Below are 21,286 nucleotides of genomic sequence, written 5' to 3'. Positions count from 1 at the left end.
AGTCCTTGTGGCCTAGGGTGAACCGCAATAACATCTGTGGGTAGGCAGGACAGGGATATGAAAAAAAGCGTCCTGCAGGTCCAACTTTACCATCCAGTCTCTTGGGTCCAGGGCAGATAAAACCTGAGCTAGAGTGAGCATTTTGAACTTCTCCTTCATGAGAAAGAGATTGAGAGACCAAAGGTCTACGATATGGCAGACGCCATTTTCCTTTCCGGGCACCAGAAAGTAGCAGGAATAACAATGACCTATTTCTGGCACAGTGACCTTCTCTAGGCTTCCCTTGGCCAAGAGAGGTGAATCTTCCTCTCGGAGAAGGGACAGAGTAGTCCCTTCGAATTCTCTGCAAAACCTACCTGCCTGATGTAATGGTCTGTCAGCGGAGCAGGTGATGGCGGATCATGCCTCTGACTGGTCCCTGGCAGGGCTAGTCAGACTAGGAAGGTTTGCAGGCAGCTGCAAAGGGGGGTGGTGGTGGAGAAGGAGGGGGGGGGGGGGGGAAGAACGGGGGCAGTGGACTGGCCAGACAACTGGCTCCCTGATCAATGAGGGCAGTGAATCCGCTGGGCAGCATGCACAGCACGTTGGCTGGAGGGGAACAGATGTGGTTGGACACCTCTTCCATAGCTACCAAAGGGGCGAAAAGCAGACTCATGTGGGTAAGGGGCTGCCGCAAAACCAAGTAGCTGGCTGTAGCAAGAGAATTCTTGAAGAGCTTGGGGCCAGAGTCTGTTTCATCTCTGAAAAGACGGGTGCTATCAAATGGCATATCCAAAAAGGTTGTTTTGACATCGCCCAAAAAGCCAGACGTCCTCAACCAGGTGTTGCGCCTAAGGGTCACTGTTGATGCAACCACTCTGTCCAGTGAGTCAGTTGTATCCAGTCCACATCAGAGTGGGAACTTTGCTGTCTCTCTTCTGCTCGGGAAAGTCCAGCCCAGGCCTCCTTCGGGGTCTGTGACAGCACTTGCGCAACCGTATCCCCCACAGCATTTGGGAATAACAGCCCAAAAGACACACAGTGTTCACGGACCGCAATGCCAGGCTGGCAAAAGAAAACATCTTCTTTCCAAGTGTGACCAGCTTCTTAGCTTCGGGAGCGCATCAACTGCTCCGCACACAACTCTTTTCAGTCATCGAGTTCACAAATTTCCCCCCTCAGAAGCCACCAGCATGCCCCTCCCCCCCCCCCCCCCCCCCCCCCCCCCCCCCCCACAGGACCTCGGCGACAAATTCTCCTCCTTTTTCCACCACAAGATCCAGGGCCTCTACAAGAGCTTCCTGCTGGAAAATCCAGGCACCAGAACTTGTGACCTCCCCACCGCCTCAGAACCCACCCAGACCATCCACAGCTGGTCCACGCTCACCACAGAGGAAACAGTCATCATCACAAACAGCATCCATATCAGAGCCTCCTCGGACCCTTGCCTGCACCATATATACACATCAGAGCCAGCGCATCCATTGCCCCGAGCTCCGGAACACAATCAACTGCTCCATCAACACAGGAACCTTCCCTGAGGACTGGAAAAACGACAAAATACGCCATCTCCTGAAGTAACCCATCAGAACTAAGGAATTTCTGGCCCATCTCACTGCTCCCCTACCCCCACCAAAGTACTGGAGAAAGCAATCAACCCACAACTGCAGAATTTCATTGAGGCCAACAACTCCCTGGACAGCCCCCAGTCCGGCTTCCGCAGCAACCACAGCACAAAGACAGCCCTCCTGGCAGCCACTGACAACATTCGATTACTCCTAGACGCAGCCACATCCCAGCACTTACTCCTCGACCTCTCAGCAGCATTCGTCATGGTCTCCCACACCACTCTGCGCACCAGACTCCACGAGATAGGACTCCCTGTAAGAGCGCTGGAATTGATCCACTCCTTCCTCTCTGGGAGGACGCAGAGGGTCAGACTCCCGCCCAACACTTCCAGACCCACAGGAGTCAACAGCAGAGTCCCCCAAGGATCCTCACGGAGTCCCACACTATTCAACATATACATGGCCTCTCTCTCGCTGTCATCGTCAGAAGCCATTGTATGAACATCGTTTCATATGCCGATGAGACAACTCATTTCCCTCACCTAAGACACGGACACGGACACAAGGAACTTCCATTCAGGTATGGAAGCCGCCGCTGCCAACTGGATGAGAGAAAACTGCCTCAAGATCACCTCCGACAAGATTGAGCTAATCATCTTTGGAAATACCACCTCAGCTTTGGACGACTCCTGGTGGCCACAATCCTTCAGCACCCCCCCCCCCCCCCATCCCAACCCCACCACAGACTGAGCACGTCCGCAACTTAGGAATCATCTACTCAACCGTATAAATGACCTGCCAGGTAAACTCTGTCACCTCCTCCTGCTGACATACTCCGATACTCCGCAAACTTCGGAAGATCGTCACTAGGAAGCTCAACTACGGCAACTCCCTGTACACTGTCACCAACTAGGAACATCAAAAAACTACAACTCATCCAGAATGTAGCCGCCAGACTCATTCTGGACCTCCATCACTCTGAACACATCTCCCAACTCCTGAGGACCCTCCACTGGCGACTGGTAGAGAAGCAAATCACCTTCAAGATTCTCACCCACACGTACAAGTCCATACACAACGCAGGACTAAACTATCTGAACCACTGCATCTCCTTCCACACCCCTGCCAGATCCCTCTGCTCTGCCCAGATGGCCCGTGCCACCATCTCTCGAATCTGCAAAACCACCGCCGGAGGACGATCCTTAACTACAAGGCAGCAAACAGCTGGAACAACCTCTCTCTGCACTTCAGACAAAGCCTGTCGCTCACCATCTTCAGGAAGAAACTCAAGACGTGGTTCTTTGGATGAGGCACCTCCCCTCTCTCTCCCCCCCCCCCCCCACGGCATTGAGACCCTCACGGGTGAGTAGCCGTGCTTTACAAATATTGATTGATTGAGACGCAGGCTCCGCAGATGGGGACCTCGAGCAACAATGCACCATGACCCTGACTTACGCAACAGTCCCAAGGACTTGAAGTGGGACAAAGAAGATGTCTGTGGAGGGTGGGGGGGAGCGAGAGCGCCGATTGAACCAGAGACCTTTCTCTTGACTGAGCTCAGGACTTATGCAGAGCGTCAAGCCACCATTAGCTTTAGGGACAGCTCCCTCAAAGCCTTCGGCCTCATGGCCCGGCACTCAGCACGACTTTGGGTCGTGGTCTCGCTCCAGACACCAAAGGCACAGGAGGTGCAGATCCTTCACCGGCATCACCTGGTGTCATGACCCACAGTGTTAAACCCGGTCTTCCTAGAGGACATTCTCAATGCACCTCGAGATATACAACTTGAAAAATGACCTGACAAAAGTCAAAAACTAGTAAAAAAGTGACTGAATCGGAAAGAAAAGAACTGAAGTCAGAGAGCTGAGATTGCGCATATATAGTACCCGTGAAATCCTATCTGGCATGGATGACGCGGACACAGAGCCAATAGACATCAATTTAACAGAGCGTGCATGGGTTCTGATCAAGAAAAATCGCCGGATCCAGACTGCGACCTGGGGAAATTCAAAATGTAAGGAATCTGCAACTAGAAGTCTCTATCAGATTCCATTTTTTTTTTTTGCTAGCAGTTGAACCTGTGGGAGGGGGGGGTAATTCTGTAGGCTGGCTGACATGAAAGTGTGGAGGAAAGTGCCTGTTTTTGTTTGATCACCCTCCCCCCAAATCTTTTACAGGTTCTGCAGGTTTTCCGACTCTCTAGTGCACTGGACCTTGCTGCCCAGGCACCACTGCATGCGCTCGGACCCTTCAAAAGTGTGCGTACAAGTGAGTAATCCCTGACTGGCATAACTAATTACTTATAAAACCCTAGTTTAAGTTAATCCAGGTGGACTACAGCACTTGTTTCACCACCGCTGTTATGACAAAGTGAAAAGATGGCTCTGGGTCACCATCACAGCCCAGTCGGTCAGTTTCTAAACTGCCAACTCATCATGGCAAAGTATCCCCTTTAGCCATATTAAACCCTTCCTTTTGAATATCTATAAGATACCCCTAAGGAAGGCCCTATAAACCCATAAAGCAGAATGCTACTATTTAAAAGGAGGACATGTCGAAGTGATAGCTAACATGTCCTGATAGTAAAAATGTGTGTTGTTTTTACTGCAGTAAGGCCATTAGCTCAGTGGCTAACATGGGATTTCAATAGTCCACGTACTAATTGCTAACCTCCATGCACCGAATACGGTTCTTCAAAGTGTCGAATTAACAGTTGCACTACACCTCAATTTGTGCTAAAGTCAGATTTAAAGTAGCTTATAAGGCACAGGTGACTTTAAAAAGTCACAACTTTGATGCCCAAACCTCTGGTAGCCCTTTCTCACTGTCTGCAGTTATTGTCTTCCCTGAAACAACCGGTTTCTCCACTGCTCGGAAGTGTGAAGCACTTCCAGGAACAAAGGGAACTGTTGGTGGAAGGTGGTGTGACTACCTGGCCCAGTGTCTAAGAGGTTACTGCCTCAATGAAGGCGGTCTGCTCAGCTGCTCCCTTGAACCAGTAAAGAGAAGCTGCACCATATACTATACTTCAACTGCTGAACTTGAGGGATTCGCTAAGAGGATTGTGCCTGCTGTTCACACTTGTAGAAAAGAGCACCACTTGTTACAGGACAGAACAAGCATTTGCAATGCAATGGGTCTCGCATTTGCTCGAGTTAGAGCTGTTAGTATTGTAAATTCATAACTGGACTTTTCTGATGGATACACCTACCTGTGGATTCCTCACCTAAAGAATTCTCCCCTCGCGCCAGCCCTCAACGGAAATTTCTCCTAGCACTGCACGTTGACGATGACGTCACAATCGCCCGACTCTACGCGACGCCACATGACGTCATTCAGGCAATAAGAAGCCCTCGTCGACGTGCAGACGTCAGTTCCCTTTTTTCCGTGCCCAAATAACGGTTAATTCTTTGAGGCTCACAGGGAGCTACTGTTTCCAACAGCGGTTACGATGTCTCAGCCTAGAAAATCCGGCTTTAAACCTTGTAGCCAGTGCGGGGTCGGATGTCGGTTACCGACCCCCACGAAAACTGCCTCTGGTGCCTTAGTTCCGACCATGAGGTCGAGGCATGCGGTTCGTGCCAACGCATGAACCCTAAGGCACTTAAGGAGAGGGAGGCGAAGTTATTTTTGGCCCGGTCCAAGAAAAAGAAGGAGAGGCGTCATAGGAGGGAATCTTCGTCGAGATCTTCGAGGTCTCGTCATCATCATAGTGACTCTCGGCGCCGTCATGGATCTCGGCGCCGATCGAGCAAGGGATGGTCCAGATCTAGATCGGCTTCTCCGTCGGCTCGGCGTCGACCGACGTGGGAGATAAGCCCGACCGTCACCCCTCCACCTCCGGCGACCCAGACGTCACCTGGGTCGGTCTTTGAGGTCGAGCCTCCCCAGAGGCCTGAGGGTTCTCCTGGCCAGGAGTTACCTGGACCCTCTTCGGCAGCTTTGCCGGCGCAGCAGTACCCGGCTTTCCCAACTCCGGGATCAGATCCTGCAGCGTTTTTAAACGCTATGTATAACATCTTTGCTTCCATGACGCCGGGTGGAAGTCATGCAGGTCTGTCTGGACCTTTGGCCTATGATTTGGGTGTTCCAGCGTCTTACAGGTCGGCGCCGTTCACCCCGTTTTTGTCTGCTGCACCTAAAACGGCGCCGGTGCCTACGACGTCACCCAGGATGGCTACACCTGTTACGGCACCGTCGGATTCGCCTCGGATCCGATCGATGTCCAAGAACACTTTGGAGACGGAGCCTCTGGCTTCGGACGAATCAGAGGTTCGGCGCCGACGAAGATCTTCAGTGTCGGCTGACGCCTTGTCTACTCCAGGCTTGGAGTCAAGACGTCTGGCCCTTCGTCTCTTGGAGGAGGAGTACGCGTGGCAACACCTGGAGGAAGGAGAGGTTATAGAGCCCTCAGGTGACTTCCAGGGACTGGACTCGGCTAGTGGCCTTGACACTACCCCAGAATGGGATATGGCTTCCCATGGAGAGGTCACGGAGGAAGCTGCTTCTTTCCTTGCAGTCATTCGTAAGGCTGCAGACTTTTTGGATCTTCCCCTTCCTACCGCGGAGGTCAAGAGAAATTTATTGACAGAAGTCCTCCATCCGACGTCTGCTTCTGCTGAGCCTCTTCTACCATTCAATGAGGCACTGCTGGACCCCAATAAGAATATCTGGCTGAAACAACCTGTATCCACTGCTGCGGTCAACAGAGCGGTGGCTCTGCGGTACAGGACGGCGCCTGGGGATCCGGTGTTTCTTTCCAGGCAACCAACTCCGGAAAGCCTAGTGGTCCAAGCTTCATGTTCTTCCAGATCCTCTCCTGGTTCGTTTCCTGGGACCCCTGCGGACAGGGAGTCAAAATAGTTGGACCATACTGCTAAAAAGACATTTTCATCTTGCAGTATGGCCCTAAAATCTTCCAATGCCACATGCATACTGGGACGTTACATCCATGCCCTTATGGAAGAGGCAAAGGGCCACCTTAATTTGTCCCAGGAGATGCTACAACTATTAGCGGATGCTCAGGCGGCTGCGACACAAGTGATCCAGTCTGGATTGGACACTTCGGACTCAGTGGCTAGGGCTATGGGCACGACCATAGTCTCTAGGAGGCAGTCTTGGCTTTGATCATCAGGCTTCTCGTCGGACGTGCAGGCCACACTCCTTGATCTCCCGTTTGATGGAGAAAAGCTCTTCGGCTCTAAGGCTGACTCTGCCTTGGAACGTTTTAAAGAGAGCAGAGAGACAGCTAGGTCTTTGGGACTCCAGTCGTCGGCCTCATCTACCTTCAGAGGCTTTCGGAGATTTAAGGGGTTTGGACGTGGTTCCTTTCGAGGAAGATTGCAAGGACCACAACAATCTACTTCTACCCTGCCTTACAGATCCTCTAGGGGCAGGGGCAGAGTCCGTACGAGAGGAGCCACCTTGCAGCACTCTGCCTCTTCCTCTGGAGGGGTGCAGCAAGTAAAGCAGCCGTAGTCCTCCACCACTCCCTGTCCATTCGTCTCCGGTAGGGGGGGGAGACTTGCCTCTTTTCTTTTCAATGTGGGAGGTCATAACATCGGACTCCTGGGCCATCGAAATTGTGAAGAGGGGGTACGCTCTTCCCTTTCGGGAATTCCCTCCGACCTTCCCTCCCTGCCCATCCTTCTGTTCGGAAGACCATCTTCTCCCGTTACAGCAGGAGGTATTATCCCTATTACAAAAAGGTGCAATAGAGTTGGTTCCCGAGCAAGAGAGGGGTCAGGGGTGCTATTCAAGATACTTTCTGATTCCCAAAAAGGATGGTCGACTGAGACCGATTTTGGATTTGAGGATTTTTAATTGGTTCCTCAAACAGGAAAAGTTCAAAATGCTGACCCTCTCACAGGTTCTTTTGGCGTTGAACGAAGGAGACTGGATGGGTTCGGTCGATTTGCAGGACGCGTATTTTCATATTCCGATCCTCAAATCGCACAGGAAGTATCTCCGGTTTGTAGTGGGATCACAGCATTATCAGTTTGCGGTCCTTCCCTTTGGTCTTACTTCAGCACCTCAAGTCTTCACGAAGGTGATGGCGGTGGTAGCAGCAGAGCTCAGAAGAAGGGGGATAGCTGTGTTTCCCTATCTGGACATTGGTTAATCAAGGCCAAAACTCCGGAGCTCGTGCGGTGCCATCTCCAGTCGACGACTCAATTGTTGTACGACCTGGGTTTTTCAGTCAATGTACCCAAATCTCACCTGGAGCCCTCTCAGCGCCTCCTGTTCATAGGGGCGGTATTGGACACAACATTAAATCGGGCCTTTCCTCCGCCCCAGCGGGTTCAGGACATACAGGCTTTGATTTCAATGTTTCTAAATGGAGCGGTAGTTCCAATCCTCAAGGTCCTTTGTCTGCTCGGTCTGTTTGCTTCTTGCATACTGTTGGTCACTCGTGCTCGCTGGCACATGAGGGCTCTCCAGTGGTGCGTCCGCAGGCAGTGGTTTTAACACAAAGGGGATCTCGAAGATTCGATAAAGATCTCCAGAGACACTGCGGAGGATCTTCGATGGTGGGCAGCGGTCGACAACCTGTTTCAAGGAAGGCCGTTCTCGCTGCCTCCTCCAGTGACCACGGTGGTAACGGATGCTTCCACTCTAGGGTGGGGAGCTCATCTGGGAGACCTGGAGTTCAAAGGCCTTTGGTCTCCAGGGGAACAGAAGTTGCATATCAATCTGTTAGAGTTACGGGCAGTACGTCTGGCACTCAAGGCCTTCCTCCCTTCCATTCGCGGTCAATCGGTCCAAGTTCTAACGGACAACACGACCGCGATGTGGTATATAAACAAGCAGGGAGGAATGGGGTCGTATCTTCTCTGCAGAGAAGCTCTTCGTCTCTGGTCCTGGCTTCAGGATCACAAGATCTGCTTGGTTGCACATCATTTGGCCGGAGTCCTGAACGTGCGTGCAGACATTCTCAGTCGACGCAGCTCGGTCGATCACGAGTGGCGTCTTCATCCAGATCTAGTTCTGGGTATCTTCCGGATGTGTGGTTATCCACAAATAGATCTGTTTGCAACTCAAGAGAATGCGCAGTGTCCCCTATTTTGCAGCCTCCAGTATCCGGTGCAAGGAGCTTTGGGGGACACGTTTCAGATGTCCTGGAAGTGACCCTGCTTTACGCGTCCCCCCCCCCCATACCCTCGATTTCTCGAGTTCTCAGGAAGATCCGCCAAGACCGAGCTCAAGTCATCTTAATAGCTCTGGATTGGCCGAGAAGGGTGTGATATTCAGACCTACTCCAACTCTCTCTGTGCCCTCCGCTCCGTCTCCCTTGCAGGGTGGACCTCCTCTCGCAGTTGCAGGGGCAGATTCTACACCCCCACCTCCAGAGCCTGCATCTTCATGCCTGGAGATTGAATGGGGCAATCTGAGTTCCTTTTCTCTCTCTCCAGATGTGGTGGAAGTTATTTTATCGGCCAGGTGACACTCCACCAAGTCAATCTATGCTAATCGTTGGGCTAAATTTTCAAGCTGGTGTGGAGAGACTAGTTTAAATCCTTTAAAAGCTGGTTTGTCTGACATTTTGTCATTTGCACTCCATCTGGCACAGAAAGGTTTTGCAATTGCCACTATTAAAGGTTATCTGTCTGCACTATCTGCTTTTCTGTGCCTTCCTGATCAACCGTCTTTCTTTAAATCACCAATTGTTTTAAAGTTTCTAAAGGGGCTCACTAATAGGTATCCACCCACGCCATTTGTTATGCCTCAGTGGGACCTTAACTTAGTCTTAACTTTTCTTATGGGGGCTCCGTTCGAACCAATGCATTCTTGTTCCTTACGGTACCTGGTATTTAAAATTGTTTTCCTGGTGGCCATAACATCTGCCAGAAGGGTTAGCGAGCTTCAGGCTCTCTTAGTGGAAACCCCATACCTTTCTTTCTTTAAGGACAAAGTGGTGTTGAGGACCAAGGCGGCTTTCCTACCGAAGGTTGTTACACCCTTTCACCTGGGGGCAGTCGATTACTCTCTCTTTCTTTTACCCTCCACCTCACCCATCCAAAGAGGAAGAGAGGCTCCACCGGCTGGATCCGCGAAGAGCTCTGAGCTTCTACGTTGCCAGGACGAAAGAGTTCAGACAGGATGAACAGCTCTTTGTTGGATACGCGGGGAAGAGGAAAGGTAGAGCGGTCCACAAGAGAACGCTATCCAGGTGGGTCATTCTATGTATTAAGATCTGCTATTCTTTGGCGAAGAAGGATCCACCTGTGGGGATTTGTGCCCATTCCACCAGAGCCAAAGCAGCTTCATCAGCTTTGGCTAGAGGCGTTCCTGTGGCTGACATCTGCAGGGCAGCGACTTGGGCGTCCCTCCATACTTTTGCCAAGCATTACTGTTTGGACTCTGAGGTTAGGAGGGATGGCCATTTTGCTCGCTCGGTGCTGCAAGATTTCTTGGTTTGACTATTCGGGTACCCACCACCGGAGGTTTTACTGCTTTGGGACTCTATTCTTTAGGTGAGGAATCCACAGGTAGGTGTATCCATCAGAAGAATAAGTTACTTACCTTCGGTAACGCTTTTTCTGGTGGATACAATAACTACCTGTGGATTCCTCACGGTCCCACCCACCTCCCCGTTGCCTGTCTGGTCAAACCAAGATTTCTTTGGGTGCGCATCCTTAAGCTTGTAATATATGTATATAGCTGTTTCATGCATATGGTTGTATTCATTCATATATATACTTTTCCTTTGCACATTAAGATAGTGAAAGGGACATTTTGGACTGGATTTATACTCATATATATTTATTTCTATCTCGGTTTGAGCAGTCATATCTGACTTTTGTTGAGTTTTATATTAAATGGTTTATTTTCATCTATTCTGGATGAATGTGTACTCTTTAGGGTTAACCTGTTCGCCTCTATGGCACGCAAAAAATGGTGAAAACTGACGTCTGCACGTCGACGAGGGCTTCTTATTGCCTGGATGACGTCACGTGGAGTCGGGCGATTGTGACGTCATTGTCGACGTGCAGAGCTAGAAGAAATTTCCGTTGAGGGCTGGCGCAAGGGGAGAATTCTTTAGGTGAGGAATCCACAGGTAGTTATTGTATCCACCAGAAAAAGCGTTACCGAAGGTAAGTAACTTATTCTTCTGGCCACATAAATTGAAAATGAAAAGTAAGCGCCATGGCCATCATGAGCATGACAACAAAGGAGAGATAACTAGAAGAAAAAAAAAGTTGCCTTGCAGTCAAACATATCAGCAAAAGTGCAATTATCCATGTAACAGGGTCGGTGTCCAAGGTGGTAACAAACGTTAAGCATTTACAAATGATAAAGGATTTTTGAAAGGCAAGCCCACAAATGAGTGATAGCGATGGGCATGCGGTGGCCGTGGTTAAAAGCCCATAGATAGATTACAACAGGTAAAAGCTTGCTCTTGACCTAAAAAGGTTGCATTCTGGAAAAAGCGCTACCTTTTTACCAAATTTGGTGTAATTCCTTCCAGTAGCTCTGGCACTATTCCTGTTCAAAATCCCTATGGAAGAAATGCATGGCGGGAGGGGGGAAGCATTTTGGGACCCCTTTTTTTCTCTGCCCCCGCTTAACTGATCATCCAAAAACATTCCAGACACATGCTGAAGTGAGCTTTCTCTATAGAAACTAGGTCCTAACTACCTAGTAGTGACCTCTGCGTGAGGCACAGCCCTGTACTATTCCAACGAGAGCCCCACAGCTGCAGTTTGTGCTGTGGACTTTTGGTAAGAAAAAAGAAAAGAAAAGAAAAAAAAAAAAACAGAACTGGACTTTTCTTGCCACATAAACTGGTCAACCCTGTCTCATAATTTTGTCTTTTCCTGGTCACTAACGGCTGCTGACTTCAGAAATCACAAGCCCTTGAAGAGAATGAGAAGATGACTGCACTACCTCATATTGTGTAAATGTCTGAATAGAAATTGGAAAATAAGGCTGGAAAAGTATTTTCGTATTAGTTTAACAGAATGAAAAGTCTTGCAAGTTTTCTTGCCTCGCATTTCAAGGAGCAAAGCAGCCTGTGAAGATTTATGGCCCCAATAAAGGAGATAAGCAATGCCCTGTGTGCGATGTCGTGAGTGCTGGCAGGGAAGGACCCTGGAGAAAGAGAGAGAGACTCTAGATGCGATGTGAGGCTAAGCAAGTTTCACATCATTGCTTCTAGGTTTAGCTACATTCTACCAGAAAAGGTATATTGTGGCTCTCATGGGCAGTGAGCTAAACGACTGGGTGTTTTTGTAAAATAAGCTTATTTTAGGAACCGGAGGTTAATAAGGACAACACTGGAATAAAGCCAAAGCAAATGTCGGCCACATGGGAGCAAAGGAATTCTGCAACAAAACGCAGGCAGCTACCAGCCTAAAACGCCCACAGTGAAAGGAAAGCACAAAAGAAATAACAAAAATAGTGTGTCACAGCAAGAGATAAAGAAACCGAAGTGGAATACAGTAGTTGGTCACTGCTCTGAAACAGAAAAAGAAGGGAGAAAAAGGCAGAACTGACCACTAGTGAGCAATAATTTTTAAAGGACACAAAAAACCAACAAATGCAATTCCATTTAGCCATAAGTAGTAAACTAAAAAGTATACACGCGGTAGAACTCTTATGCTTGACCTAAAAATGTATTCCAAGGGCTAGGTGGCTAGCTCCCTGTTAAGCATCAGTACTACAAAAGCTAAGAAAGCCTACACCCTCAAGATCCTAGCTGCCCAGGAATGTCTTCCTGGCACTGGAAACCGAAGTGGAGCTTAGGAAGCAGAGTCTTGACTGTCAGGAGATGCCCCTAAAGTTGGTGTAGCCATAACCGAAGTCAGAGGGGACTCCAAGCCACAGACTAGAAAGTTTTACTTACCTGCAAGTAACCACAGAGACCACTAACTTGGAGGCCAGTTGACCAACTGGATCTGTGCTGGTGCACTGCAGGAGATTGAGTCCCAAAGCAAGAAATTACACCGGACACTCATGGACCCAAGGGAACCTCTGGAAGACTCGCCACACCTCTTCGGCATTACAAGCTTCAGGACCATTTCTTTGCTGGACCTCTGCAAAGGATAAAAATACAATTAGGACCTGGAGATTGCTGAACCCGACAGGTAACTGTTTCATTCCATTGCAGTGGTCACAGTGACCAGGTCGGAGAGATTCAGGGTCACTCTTATCAAAATCCAGGATAGAGGCTGAAACATCAGAATCATAACCTGAATATTCTAGAGCCACTATTCTGGATTGGCCTGAAACTGTATTGTATCCAGAACAACTCTGGTGAGGGGGTCAGGTGAGACTTCTGCACGTTGATAGTGAATCACAGTGAATGCAGAAGGTCTGCTGTAGTCTGGAGGTGAGAGATTGTGCCTGGGGTGATCTCATTCTTTAATAGCCAGTCGTCGATATAGGGTAAGACTAGAACCCTGTACCTCTGTAGCTATGCTGCAGCCACCTCCTTCACCTTGGTGAACACTTGAGGGGAACTGGTAAGGCCAGAGGGGACCACAGCAAACTGATAATGCTCTTGGCCTACCGTGAACCACAGGTAATGCCTATGGGCAGGCAGGATGGGAATCTTGAAATAGGCATCCAGCAAATCCAGCACTACCACCCAGTTTCCAAGGCAGACACAACATGAACCATAGTGAGCATCCTGAATCTCTTTCAGGATGAAATTGAGGTGATACCAATCTAAAATACGACAAAGGGCTCCATCCTTTTTTAGCACTACAAAGTAGCAGGAGTAACTATCACAACCTACTTCTGATGCCGGCACCATCTCGATGGCTACTTTGACCAGAGTGCTAGCACTTCATGTCATGAAAGGTGGTCCTCCATCAACTGATCGGGAAACAGTGGCAAAGGTGGTAGGGTCTGTTGGAAAGGCAGGGTGCAGCTCAGCTGAATAATCTAAAGCCCCCATTTTTAAGAAGTGATTTCCCACCACTGGGGCAGGTGGTGTTGAATTCTGACACCAACAGGTTGCCTATGAGGGTGTCAGAGCAAATTAAAGGGGTTTGAGGCTGTGGCTGCTGAGGGGGTTAGAGGGCATACTGGGTCGACCTCTGACCTTGGTTGTCAGGAGGCTTGAGAACCACAGCCATGAAAGGACTGAGATACCTGGTGGCTAGTATGAAAAAGGATACAGCTGACAGCCCCTACAGTAGCCACAATGGGACAGAAGGTGAAATGCACCTGTCGTGCAGCAATGGTGAGCCACAACCACCTAGTGGTGGCCTTACTATCTTTGAAATGTTCAAGTGCTGAATTTGCTTTGTCGCCAAAAGTGCCATCATAGGGCATGTCAATAAGGGATGCCTGGACATCGCTCAAGAAGTCAGTTATCTTCAGCAAGGTGTGATGTTGAAGCTCCACCATGGAAGCAATGGCTTTGCCCAGTAAGTGGGTAGTATCCAATCTCCATCTGATGGTGAACTATGCCACAGCTCTCCCTTCAACAACAGCTTAAGAGAACATGGCTTGGGCTCCTCTGAGACCGTAGGCAACACTTCCTCAACCGTATCCTATTTAGTATGGGAATATTGGACTAATGAGCATGTGGCATTCACAGACCACAGTGCAAGGCTGGTGGAAGAGAAAATCATCTATCCGAAGGTACCTAGCCTCTTGGATTCCCTTTCTGTTGGTGTGGTAGGAAGTGCACCAGTGTTGATTATAGAGGGGGAAGTCTGGCCCACCAGACTCTGAGGGGTGGGGTGCTGGGTGAGGAAAGCTGGGAGTGGGTGATGGTGGTGAGAGATAAATGTAAATGTAAATTAGCACTTGTATAGCGCACTACTCACCCGTTAGGGTCTCAAGGCGCTGTACTCATACCGCTATGGAACCCCTCCTGGCTTTTCCCTGTGAGGCACCCACTCCTGAGCACCCCCAGGGTGAAGCCAGGCATCCAAGCGCTGTTGGGGCCGTTGTGGAGATTAAGCAAGCTATTGCCCAGAGTTGCAGAGTGGGACCCATGAATTAGATTAGGCACCGAGGTGAGAATTATCTGGTCAAGGGGAATTGAGCCCAAGACCTGCCGAAGCGGGACTTGAACCCTGGTCTTGAGCCAGATCTCTGCTTCAGGGTCTGCCGCCCTAACCATTGAGCCACACCATTTTTGGGCAGACTGACCTCTCTGGAGTGCCTTCTGGAATCATGGGTTTGGGAGGGACCTCCACTGGGACTCCACCTTCTGGTCCACAGACACTACTGTTGAGGATGCATGTGCAACTGTGTTTCAGACTAAAGCAATATGAAGTCATCTTTCTCACTTTTCATTATCATTCTCAAGGTCAGAGGACAAGACATCTGGTGAAGGGGAAGCAACCTCTAAAATGCTACTTAGTCACTCAGTTCTAGGGTAAGCATTCCCTGTTACTGAACCGAATGTCCCTTCTACGAACTTCTAGGACTGCTCAGGCATACATAAGATGTTTTAAAGCGTGGATTATGAATCATATTTTGTGAAAACGGTGAGGGTGAAGCATTACACATGACTTGTCCCCTTCACGAGCCATTAGTCTAGTTATGAAACAAGTATTTGCTTGTGCAGTAGGAGTGCTGCAACTAGAGATGGTCATTTGTTAAAGACTTTCAGGGCTGTGGGTCACTTCAAATGGTAATAGCACTTACCACGAACCTCAGGTTCTGGTCATGATCTTTGTTTATGGGGACATGGAGTTAGGCATCCTTGAGAGTGTGGTTCCCCGATTCAAAAACTGAGATGACTTCTTACAAATGTGTAATCTTTAAGCGTTATGAAGTTATGTAGCAATTGAGAACTCAGGCCACATAATATCTGCAGAGTTTTTTTCCTTTCCGGGGATGAGAAATTAACGAGAATAACAGTGGCGGTTCGTGGGGTGCAGAAAGGGTGGGGCGCCCAAAAAAAAAAAAAAAAAAAGGGGGTGGGGGAGGGATTAAAATGAAATTAAATAAGAAAAAACTAAAAAAACTAAACAAAAACACAACACTTCCTCACTGTCGCACCGCTCCTCCGTCTCCTCGCTTCAGACACAGGCTCCCAAGCCTACTCTACGGGGAATCCAGGCGCTGTTGGCTGGTAGCACCCAGTCAGGGAACTCCCAGGCAGACTGGGAGCCTGTGCAGGCTTTCTCCAGCCCGACAGAGCATATTGCGCATGAGTGTTTGGCCAGCCTGAGACAGCCGGCCAAACACACATGCGCTCTGAGGGTAGTGCTGTGCACTCCCCCTCAGTGCACGTCACCAAAGTGGCCCTGTCCCCTTTCAAAGAAAACGATAATTAACATAGTTTATTACTGTTTTCTTAGAAAGGTTTTAAAGCTGTCACTTCTGGCTTGGGGATCGGGGGGGGGGCGCAAGAGTACACCAACTGTCCTCTTTGAAAGGCTGACTCAATCTATATTGCTCCTTCTGAAAAAAGTACTTGTATACTTCCAGTTTGAGACGATCCTTGTTGAATTTGTGGTGGAGTGGGGGATTTGGAAGAGTGTTATGAAACTGCACTCCCACTGAGGAAGGCTCAATCCTCCTTGTCCCTCATAGGTGTTTGGAGGTAAGAAGGAATATGCAAGTGGTCATTGTTTTGTGGCAGAAACATCTCTACTTTTGGGCGCCTCTAGCCTTGCCTATGCTGCTGCCACCACAATAAAAGTATTGTCTGTGCCTTCACTGTTGTCTCTCCTGAAAGGGCTACTGTTGCAGGCAGGGTGTCCAGTGATAATAGGGTCTCCTTTCAGAGCAGGACATGTCTGCGGCCTAGGGAAAAACAGACTTTTGATGGTGATGCCTGAGAATTCCCTCGAGTTTCCTGTGGAAATTTCATTTTAACTTTGTTTTCCAACATCTTGTCTACCTGCAGTCCAAAGGTATGTCCACCATCAGACGCCAGATCATAGAAATGGTAGATTTTGGGCAGAATCAATAAATGCAAGCCAATCATACTGCATAGTGAAACACCAGTGTTCACTTGCCTTCAGCATCCAGGGACACATGTTAGAATAAGAGATGATCTTCAACTCGTCAATTATGTCCTTTGCCCTTAATTTTGCATCCTCCCACTGATGCCTATTGTATCAAGGAAAGAGTAGTATGGACTTTTCAAAGCACCACTGCACACCTACCACCATGGTGACACATTTTCCAGGAGTGTCAATCGTTCACTCTTTGTCAGGTGGTGGAGTATCCTAAATTCCCTGGATCAGTTCTCTTTTCCTTTATGCAAGCACTAATAGGAAGTCAGGTGGCATATGTCGGAGGACACATATGGAATCTTGTGATGCGAGCTTCAACTTTTTATTCACCCTTGGTGTCACAACTCTTATTTTGATGAGGTCTTTAACATTAGTGTCTAAGCATTTTAGCACTGCTTTAAACAGTATGAACTTTGCCCCGTTTTGGACAGTCTCTAGAAGAGAGGAAATCCTCCTCTTCTAAATGTAGTGGGACAGAATGTTGAGCTGCAGCTATTGCAATTACTACATTTTAGGCTGACATATCATAAGGGGGAAAGCTTTTACTGGGTATGGTTCCAGAGGAGTTGCCTTGCACATCTGTGTAATCATGCCATGCATCTTTCTGTTGCTTTGCAGGCCCTATTTCTTCATATGAGGGCACAGTGTCCGGTTCCTTTTGAATCAGAGTGGTGTGTGTGGTGGTGGCTAGTTGGGGTGAGGTCAGTCTTTCTTTGGAATTGGAAAAGTCAAGATTTTCTAAGGGATTGCCTATTCAAAAGCAAGCCTGTGCTTTTTATAAAACTGCTTTGAGGACTGTGGGGTGGTTCGGGAGGAGGTGCAGAGGGAAGATACACACACAACAGGACAACTGTCTGGGTCGATGTAAATTGTTCCGTGGTGCACGTCTTGCTGTGGCCTCATTTTATGGTGGATCTTGTTTGCTTAGTCTCAAAGCAGTTTTCAGCTTCAAAGCTGTCCTCTGGTTTTGAAGGTGCTTTACAGCAATGAAAAGGCCTCAATTACCACTGCCAGAGCATACGTAATTATTTTTCAGAAGCAGTATTTCAGACAAGGCATAGCTCTTGGGGCCACTCCTTGTCATATAGTTGAAAATTTACAGTACGATCCCCAGAGAGAAGATCCTCTGCGTTTGACCAGGATATGTTCTTTTCAGTGTGGTGGTGGCATGACCAGTCCTCTGTGTAAGGCTCTGCAATCCTAGATGTTTGACCTCTGTGATGGAGACGTCCTTTGAGTCACCCCAAAATTGAAACTTCCTGCTCTCGATAAACACAATATATGCTATGGAGCCCAACACAAGATGGCAGATATGTGCACAAGTGATCTATAGTACTGGTTCCCAACCGGAGATCCGCAGAAGCTTCCTCAGGGGATCTGTGACTGCTTAGAAAGTTAATTAATATTAACAGATTGATAAAGTGTATATAAATAAAGTGGCTAAATGTGCAACTGAAATGTTTAAAACGTACTGTAAAATGTCAAAAAATTGAAATAATTGTAGGCTAAAATCTAAATTCGTATCCTCAAATTGACTTATGGGAGCAGCGCAGGTGCACCAAACGGAAAATATGAACGATGTGCGGCTGGCATCAATTGAATTTAGAAAAGCTGCAAAATTCCTATTAAAATGTCTCCAGTAATGACTCAGTTTGGGGCCTCGGATTCCAATAATGATTCAGTGGGGTCCCCCGGTTCTAGTAATAAGGTGGGGGTGGGGGGGTCCACAAAAGTTGAGAACCACTGATCTATAGCCATACATGCTACAATCTAAGCATTTTATGTCATGTTAGGCCTTTTGAAAAATGAAAGTCAAACCTTCTAATGAAGCTTTTCTTAACCTGTGGCCTGGATACCCATGGGGACCTGCGACGCCTACTTAGGGGATCTGCAACTGCTTATTAGAATATTAGAAGCTTAATAAAGTGTATATAAATAAAGAAGCAAAATGTAAAAATTAACGATTTAAAACACCCTGTAAATGTGAAAGAATTTGAAATCAGAGGCTAAACAGTTAGTGATTATTTCAGTGATTCAAGGAAGCAGTGCACGTATCTCAAGCTGACTATAGTATAGACATAGGGTGGCCTCAATTGAACTCAAGGAAAAAAAAAACTCCAGCCTTCCTATTCAAATGTTATGCTGTTTTACTTTTGTAAATCAAATAAACTATTTCATCATTTATATGTTTGTTGAATGCTTGGGTACATATGTTTTTGTTTCAAATCATCAAAATTGGTTGGGGGAAGGTCCCGGGATTTCTTTAATGACTCATTTGGGTCCCTCTGATTCCAATAATGGTTTTTTGGGGGGCGGGGAAGGACAGGAGTCAAAAGGTTACGAAATACTGTTCTAATGCATTCCTAGTAGGTATTCCACAATTACTCTAATTATTTTCTTTGCTTTCTCATTTGGTCTCAATTTATCTTCTTAGAGTTCTTGCGTATTTCGGGGGTTAACACTGATTATCTCTCATCAACATATTCGTCATGCAAACTTTTCAATGGAAAGTATCACTGTTTACTTAATCTTGCTTCTTAAAACAAATTACTATGGCACATGCCTCATTCTCTATAGAGTACAATATGGGACAGTCAAACGCAACAGAGGTTTGTTCACAGTTTTTGATTTAAACTGCGTAATGATTACTAGAGTATAAAAGACTATACTTTTTCACCTTGAATCTGTCATTCCCTACCACACAAACACTCACTTCAAAGCAATACTAATCCAAAGCAAGAAGAGAATCAGGGAAAAAAGTGCATAAATATTTGATAGCAAACGAAACAACTTGAAATTAAAAAAAAAAAAAAAAAAAAAAAAACACACATTCAGGAGGGACACATTTATCTCGAAACTAGCCACCTAGTACAGATAACATGTGAAGTGTTACTCAACTTGATACATTTATATCAATTGTAGCAGGTTCTACCCATTACACTAATAAACCTACCAATGCATTGTCTACATTATGTGTTAAATAGTAATCACCATCCTGGGAAATCTAAAACTGAGTAGGAAAGGAATCATACTTCAGAAAAGAGGTTGCAGTAGCCATACAGGGAGTGCAGAATTATTAGGCAAATGAGTATTTTGACCACATCATCCTCTTTATGCATGTTGTCTTACTCCAAGCTGTATAGGCTCGAAAGCCTACTACCAATTAAGCATATTAGGTGATGTGCATCTCTGTAATGAGAAGGGGTGTGGTCTAATGACATCAACACCCTATATCAGGTGTGCATAATTATTAGGCAACTTCCTTTCCTTTGGCAAAATGGGTCAAAAGAAGGACTTGACAGGCTCAGAAAAGTCAAAAATAGTGAGATATCTTGCAGAGGGATGCAGCACTCTTAAAATTGCAAAGCTTCTGAAGCGTGATCATCGAACAATCAAGCGTTTCATTCAAAATAGTCAACAGGGTCGCAAGAAGCGTGTGGAAAAACCAAGGCGCAAAATAACTGCCCATGAACTGAGAAAAGTCAAGCGTGCAGCTGCCACGATGCCACTTGCCACCAGTTTGGCCATATTTCAGAGCTGCAACATCACTGGAGTGCCCAAAAGCACAAGGTGTGCAATACTCAGAGACATGGCCAAGGTAAGCAAGGCTGAAAGACGACCACCACTGAACAAGACACACAAGCTGAAACGTCAAGACTGGGCCAAGAAATATCTCAAGACTGATTTTTCTAAGGTTTTATGGACTGATGAAATGAGAGTGAGTCTTGATGGGCCAGATGGATGGGCCCGTGGCTGGATTGGTAAAGGGCAGAGAGCTCCAGTCCGACTCAGACGCCAGCAAGGTGGAGGTGGAGTACTGGTTTGGGCTGGTATCATCAAAGATGAGCTTGTGGGGCCTTTTCGGGTTGAGGATGGAGTCAAGCTCAACTCCCAGTCCTACTGCCAGTTCCTGGAAGACACCTTCTTCAAGCAGTGGTACAGGAAGAAGTCTGCATCCTTCAAGAAAAACATGATTTTCATGCAGGACAATGCTCCATCACACGCGTCCAAGTACTCCACAGCGTGGCTGGCAAGAAAGGGTATAAAAGAAGGAAATCAAATGACATGGCCTCCTTGTTCACCTGATCTGAACCCCATTGAGAACCTGTGGTCCATCATCAAATGTGAGATTTACAAGGAGGGAAAACAGTACACCTCTCTGAACAGTGTCTGGGAGGCTGTGGTTGCTGCTGCACGCAATGTTGATGGTGAACAGATCAAAACACTGACAGAATCCATGGATGGCAGGCTTTTGAGTGTCCTTGCAAAGAAAGGTGGCTATATTGGTCACTGATTTGTTTTTGTTTTGTTTTTGAATGTCAGAAATGTATATTTGTGAATGTTGAGATGTTATATTGGTTTCACTGGTAATAATAAATAATTGAAATGGGTATATATTTGTTTTTTGTTAAGTTGCCTAATAATTATGCACAGTAATAGTCACCTGCACACACAGATATCCCCCTAACATAGCTAAAACTAAAAACAAACTAAAAACTACTTCCAAAAATATTCAGGTTTGATATTAATGAGTTTTTTGGGTTCATTGAGAACATGGTTGTTGTTCAATAATAAAAGTAATCCTCAAAAATACAACTTGCCTAATAATTCTGCACTCCCTGTAATTTGCATGACCGTTGCACACAGATCAGTAAAACGATTGTAAGCCTCACCTATTCAGGCTGTTTTCAAAACCGGTGTCTCCACAAGTCACAATTATCTGTGCAACCTAATTCGCGATTTTTCGGTTCCCTTTCTCCATCTAGGCTGAATTCACCAACAACATGCTTACCTCCCCGGGAAACA

The sequence above is a fragment of the Pleurodeles waltl genome, chromosome 7 (genome assembly GCF_031143425.1).
Source record: "Pleurodeles waltl isolate 20211129_DDA chromosome 7, aPleWal1.hap1.20221129, whole genome shotgun sequence".
In the NCBI taxonomy this organism is placed as follows: domain Eukaryota; kingdom Metazoa; phylum Chordata; class Amphibia; order Caudata; family Salamandridae; genus Pleurodeles; species Pleurodeles waltl.
The sequence above is the reverse complement of the archived record's forward strand: the minus strand, read 5'-3'. Positions refer to the sequence as shown.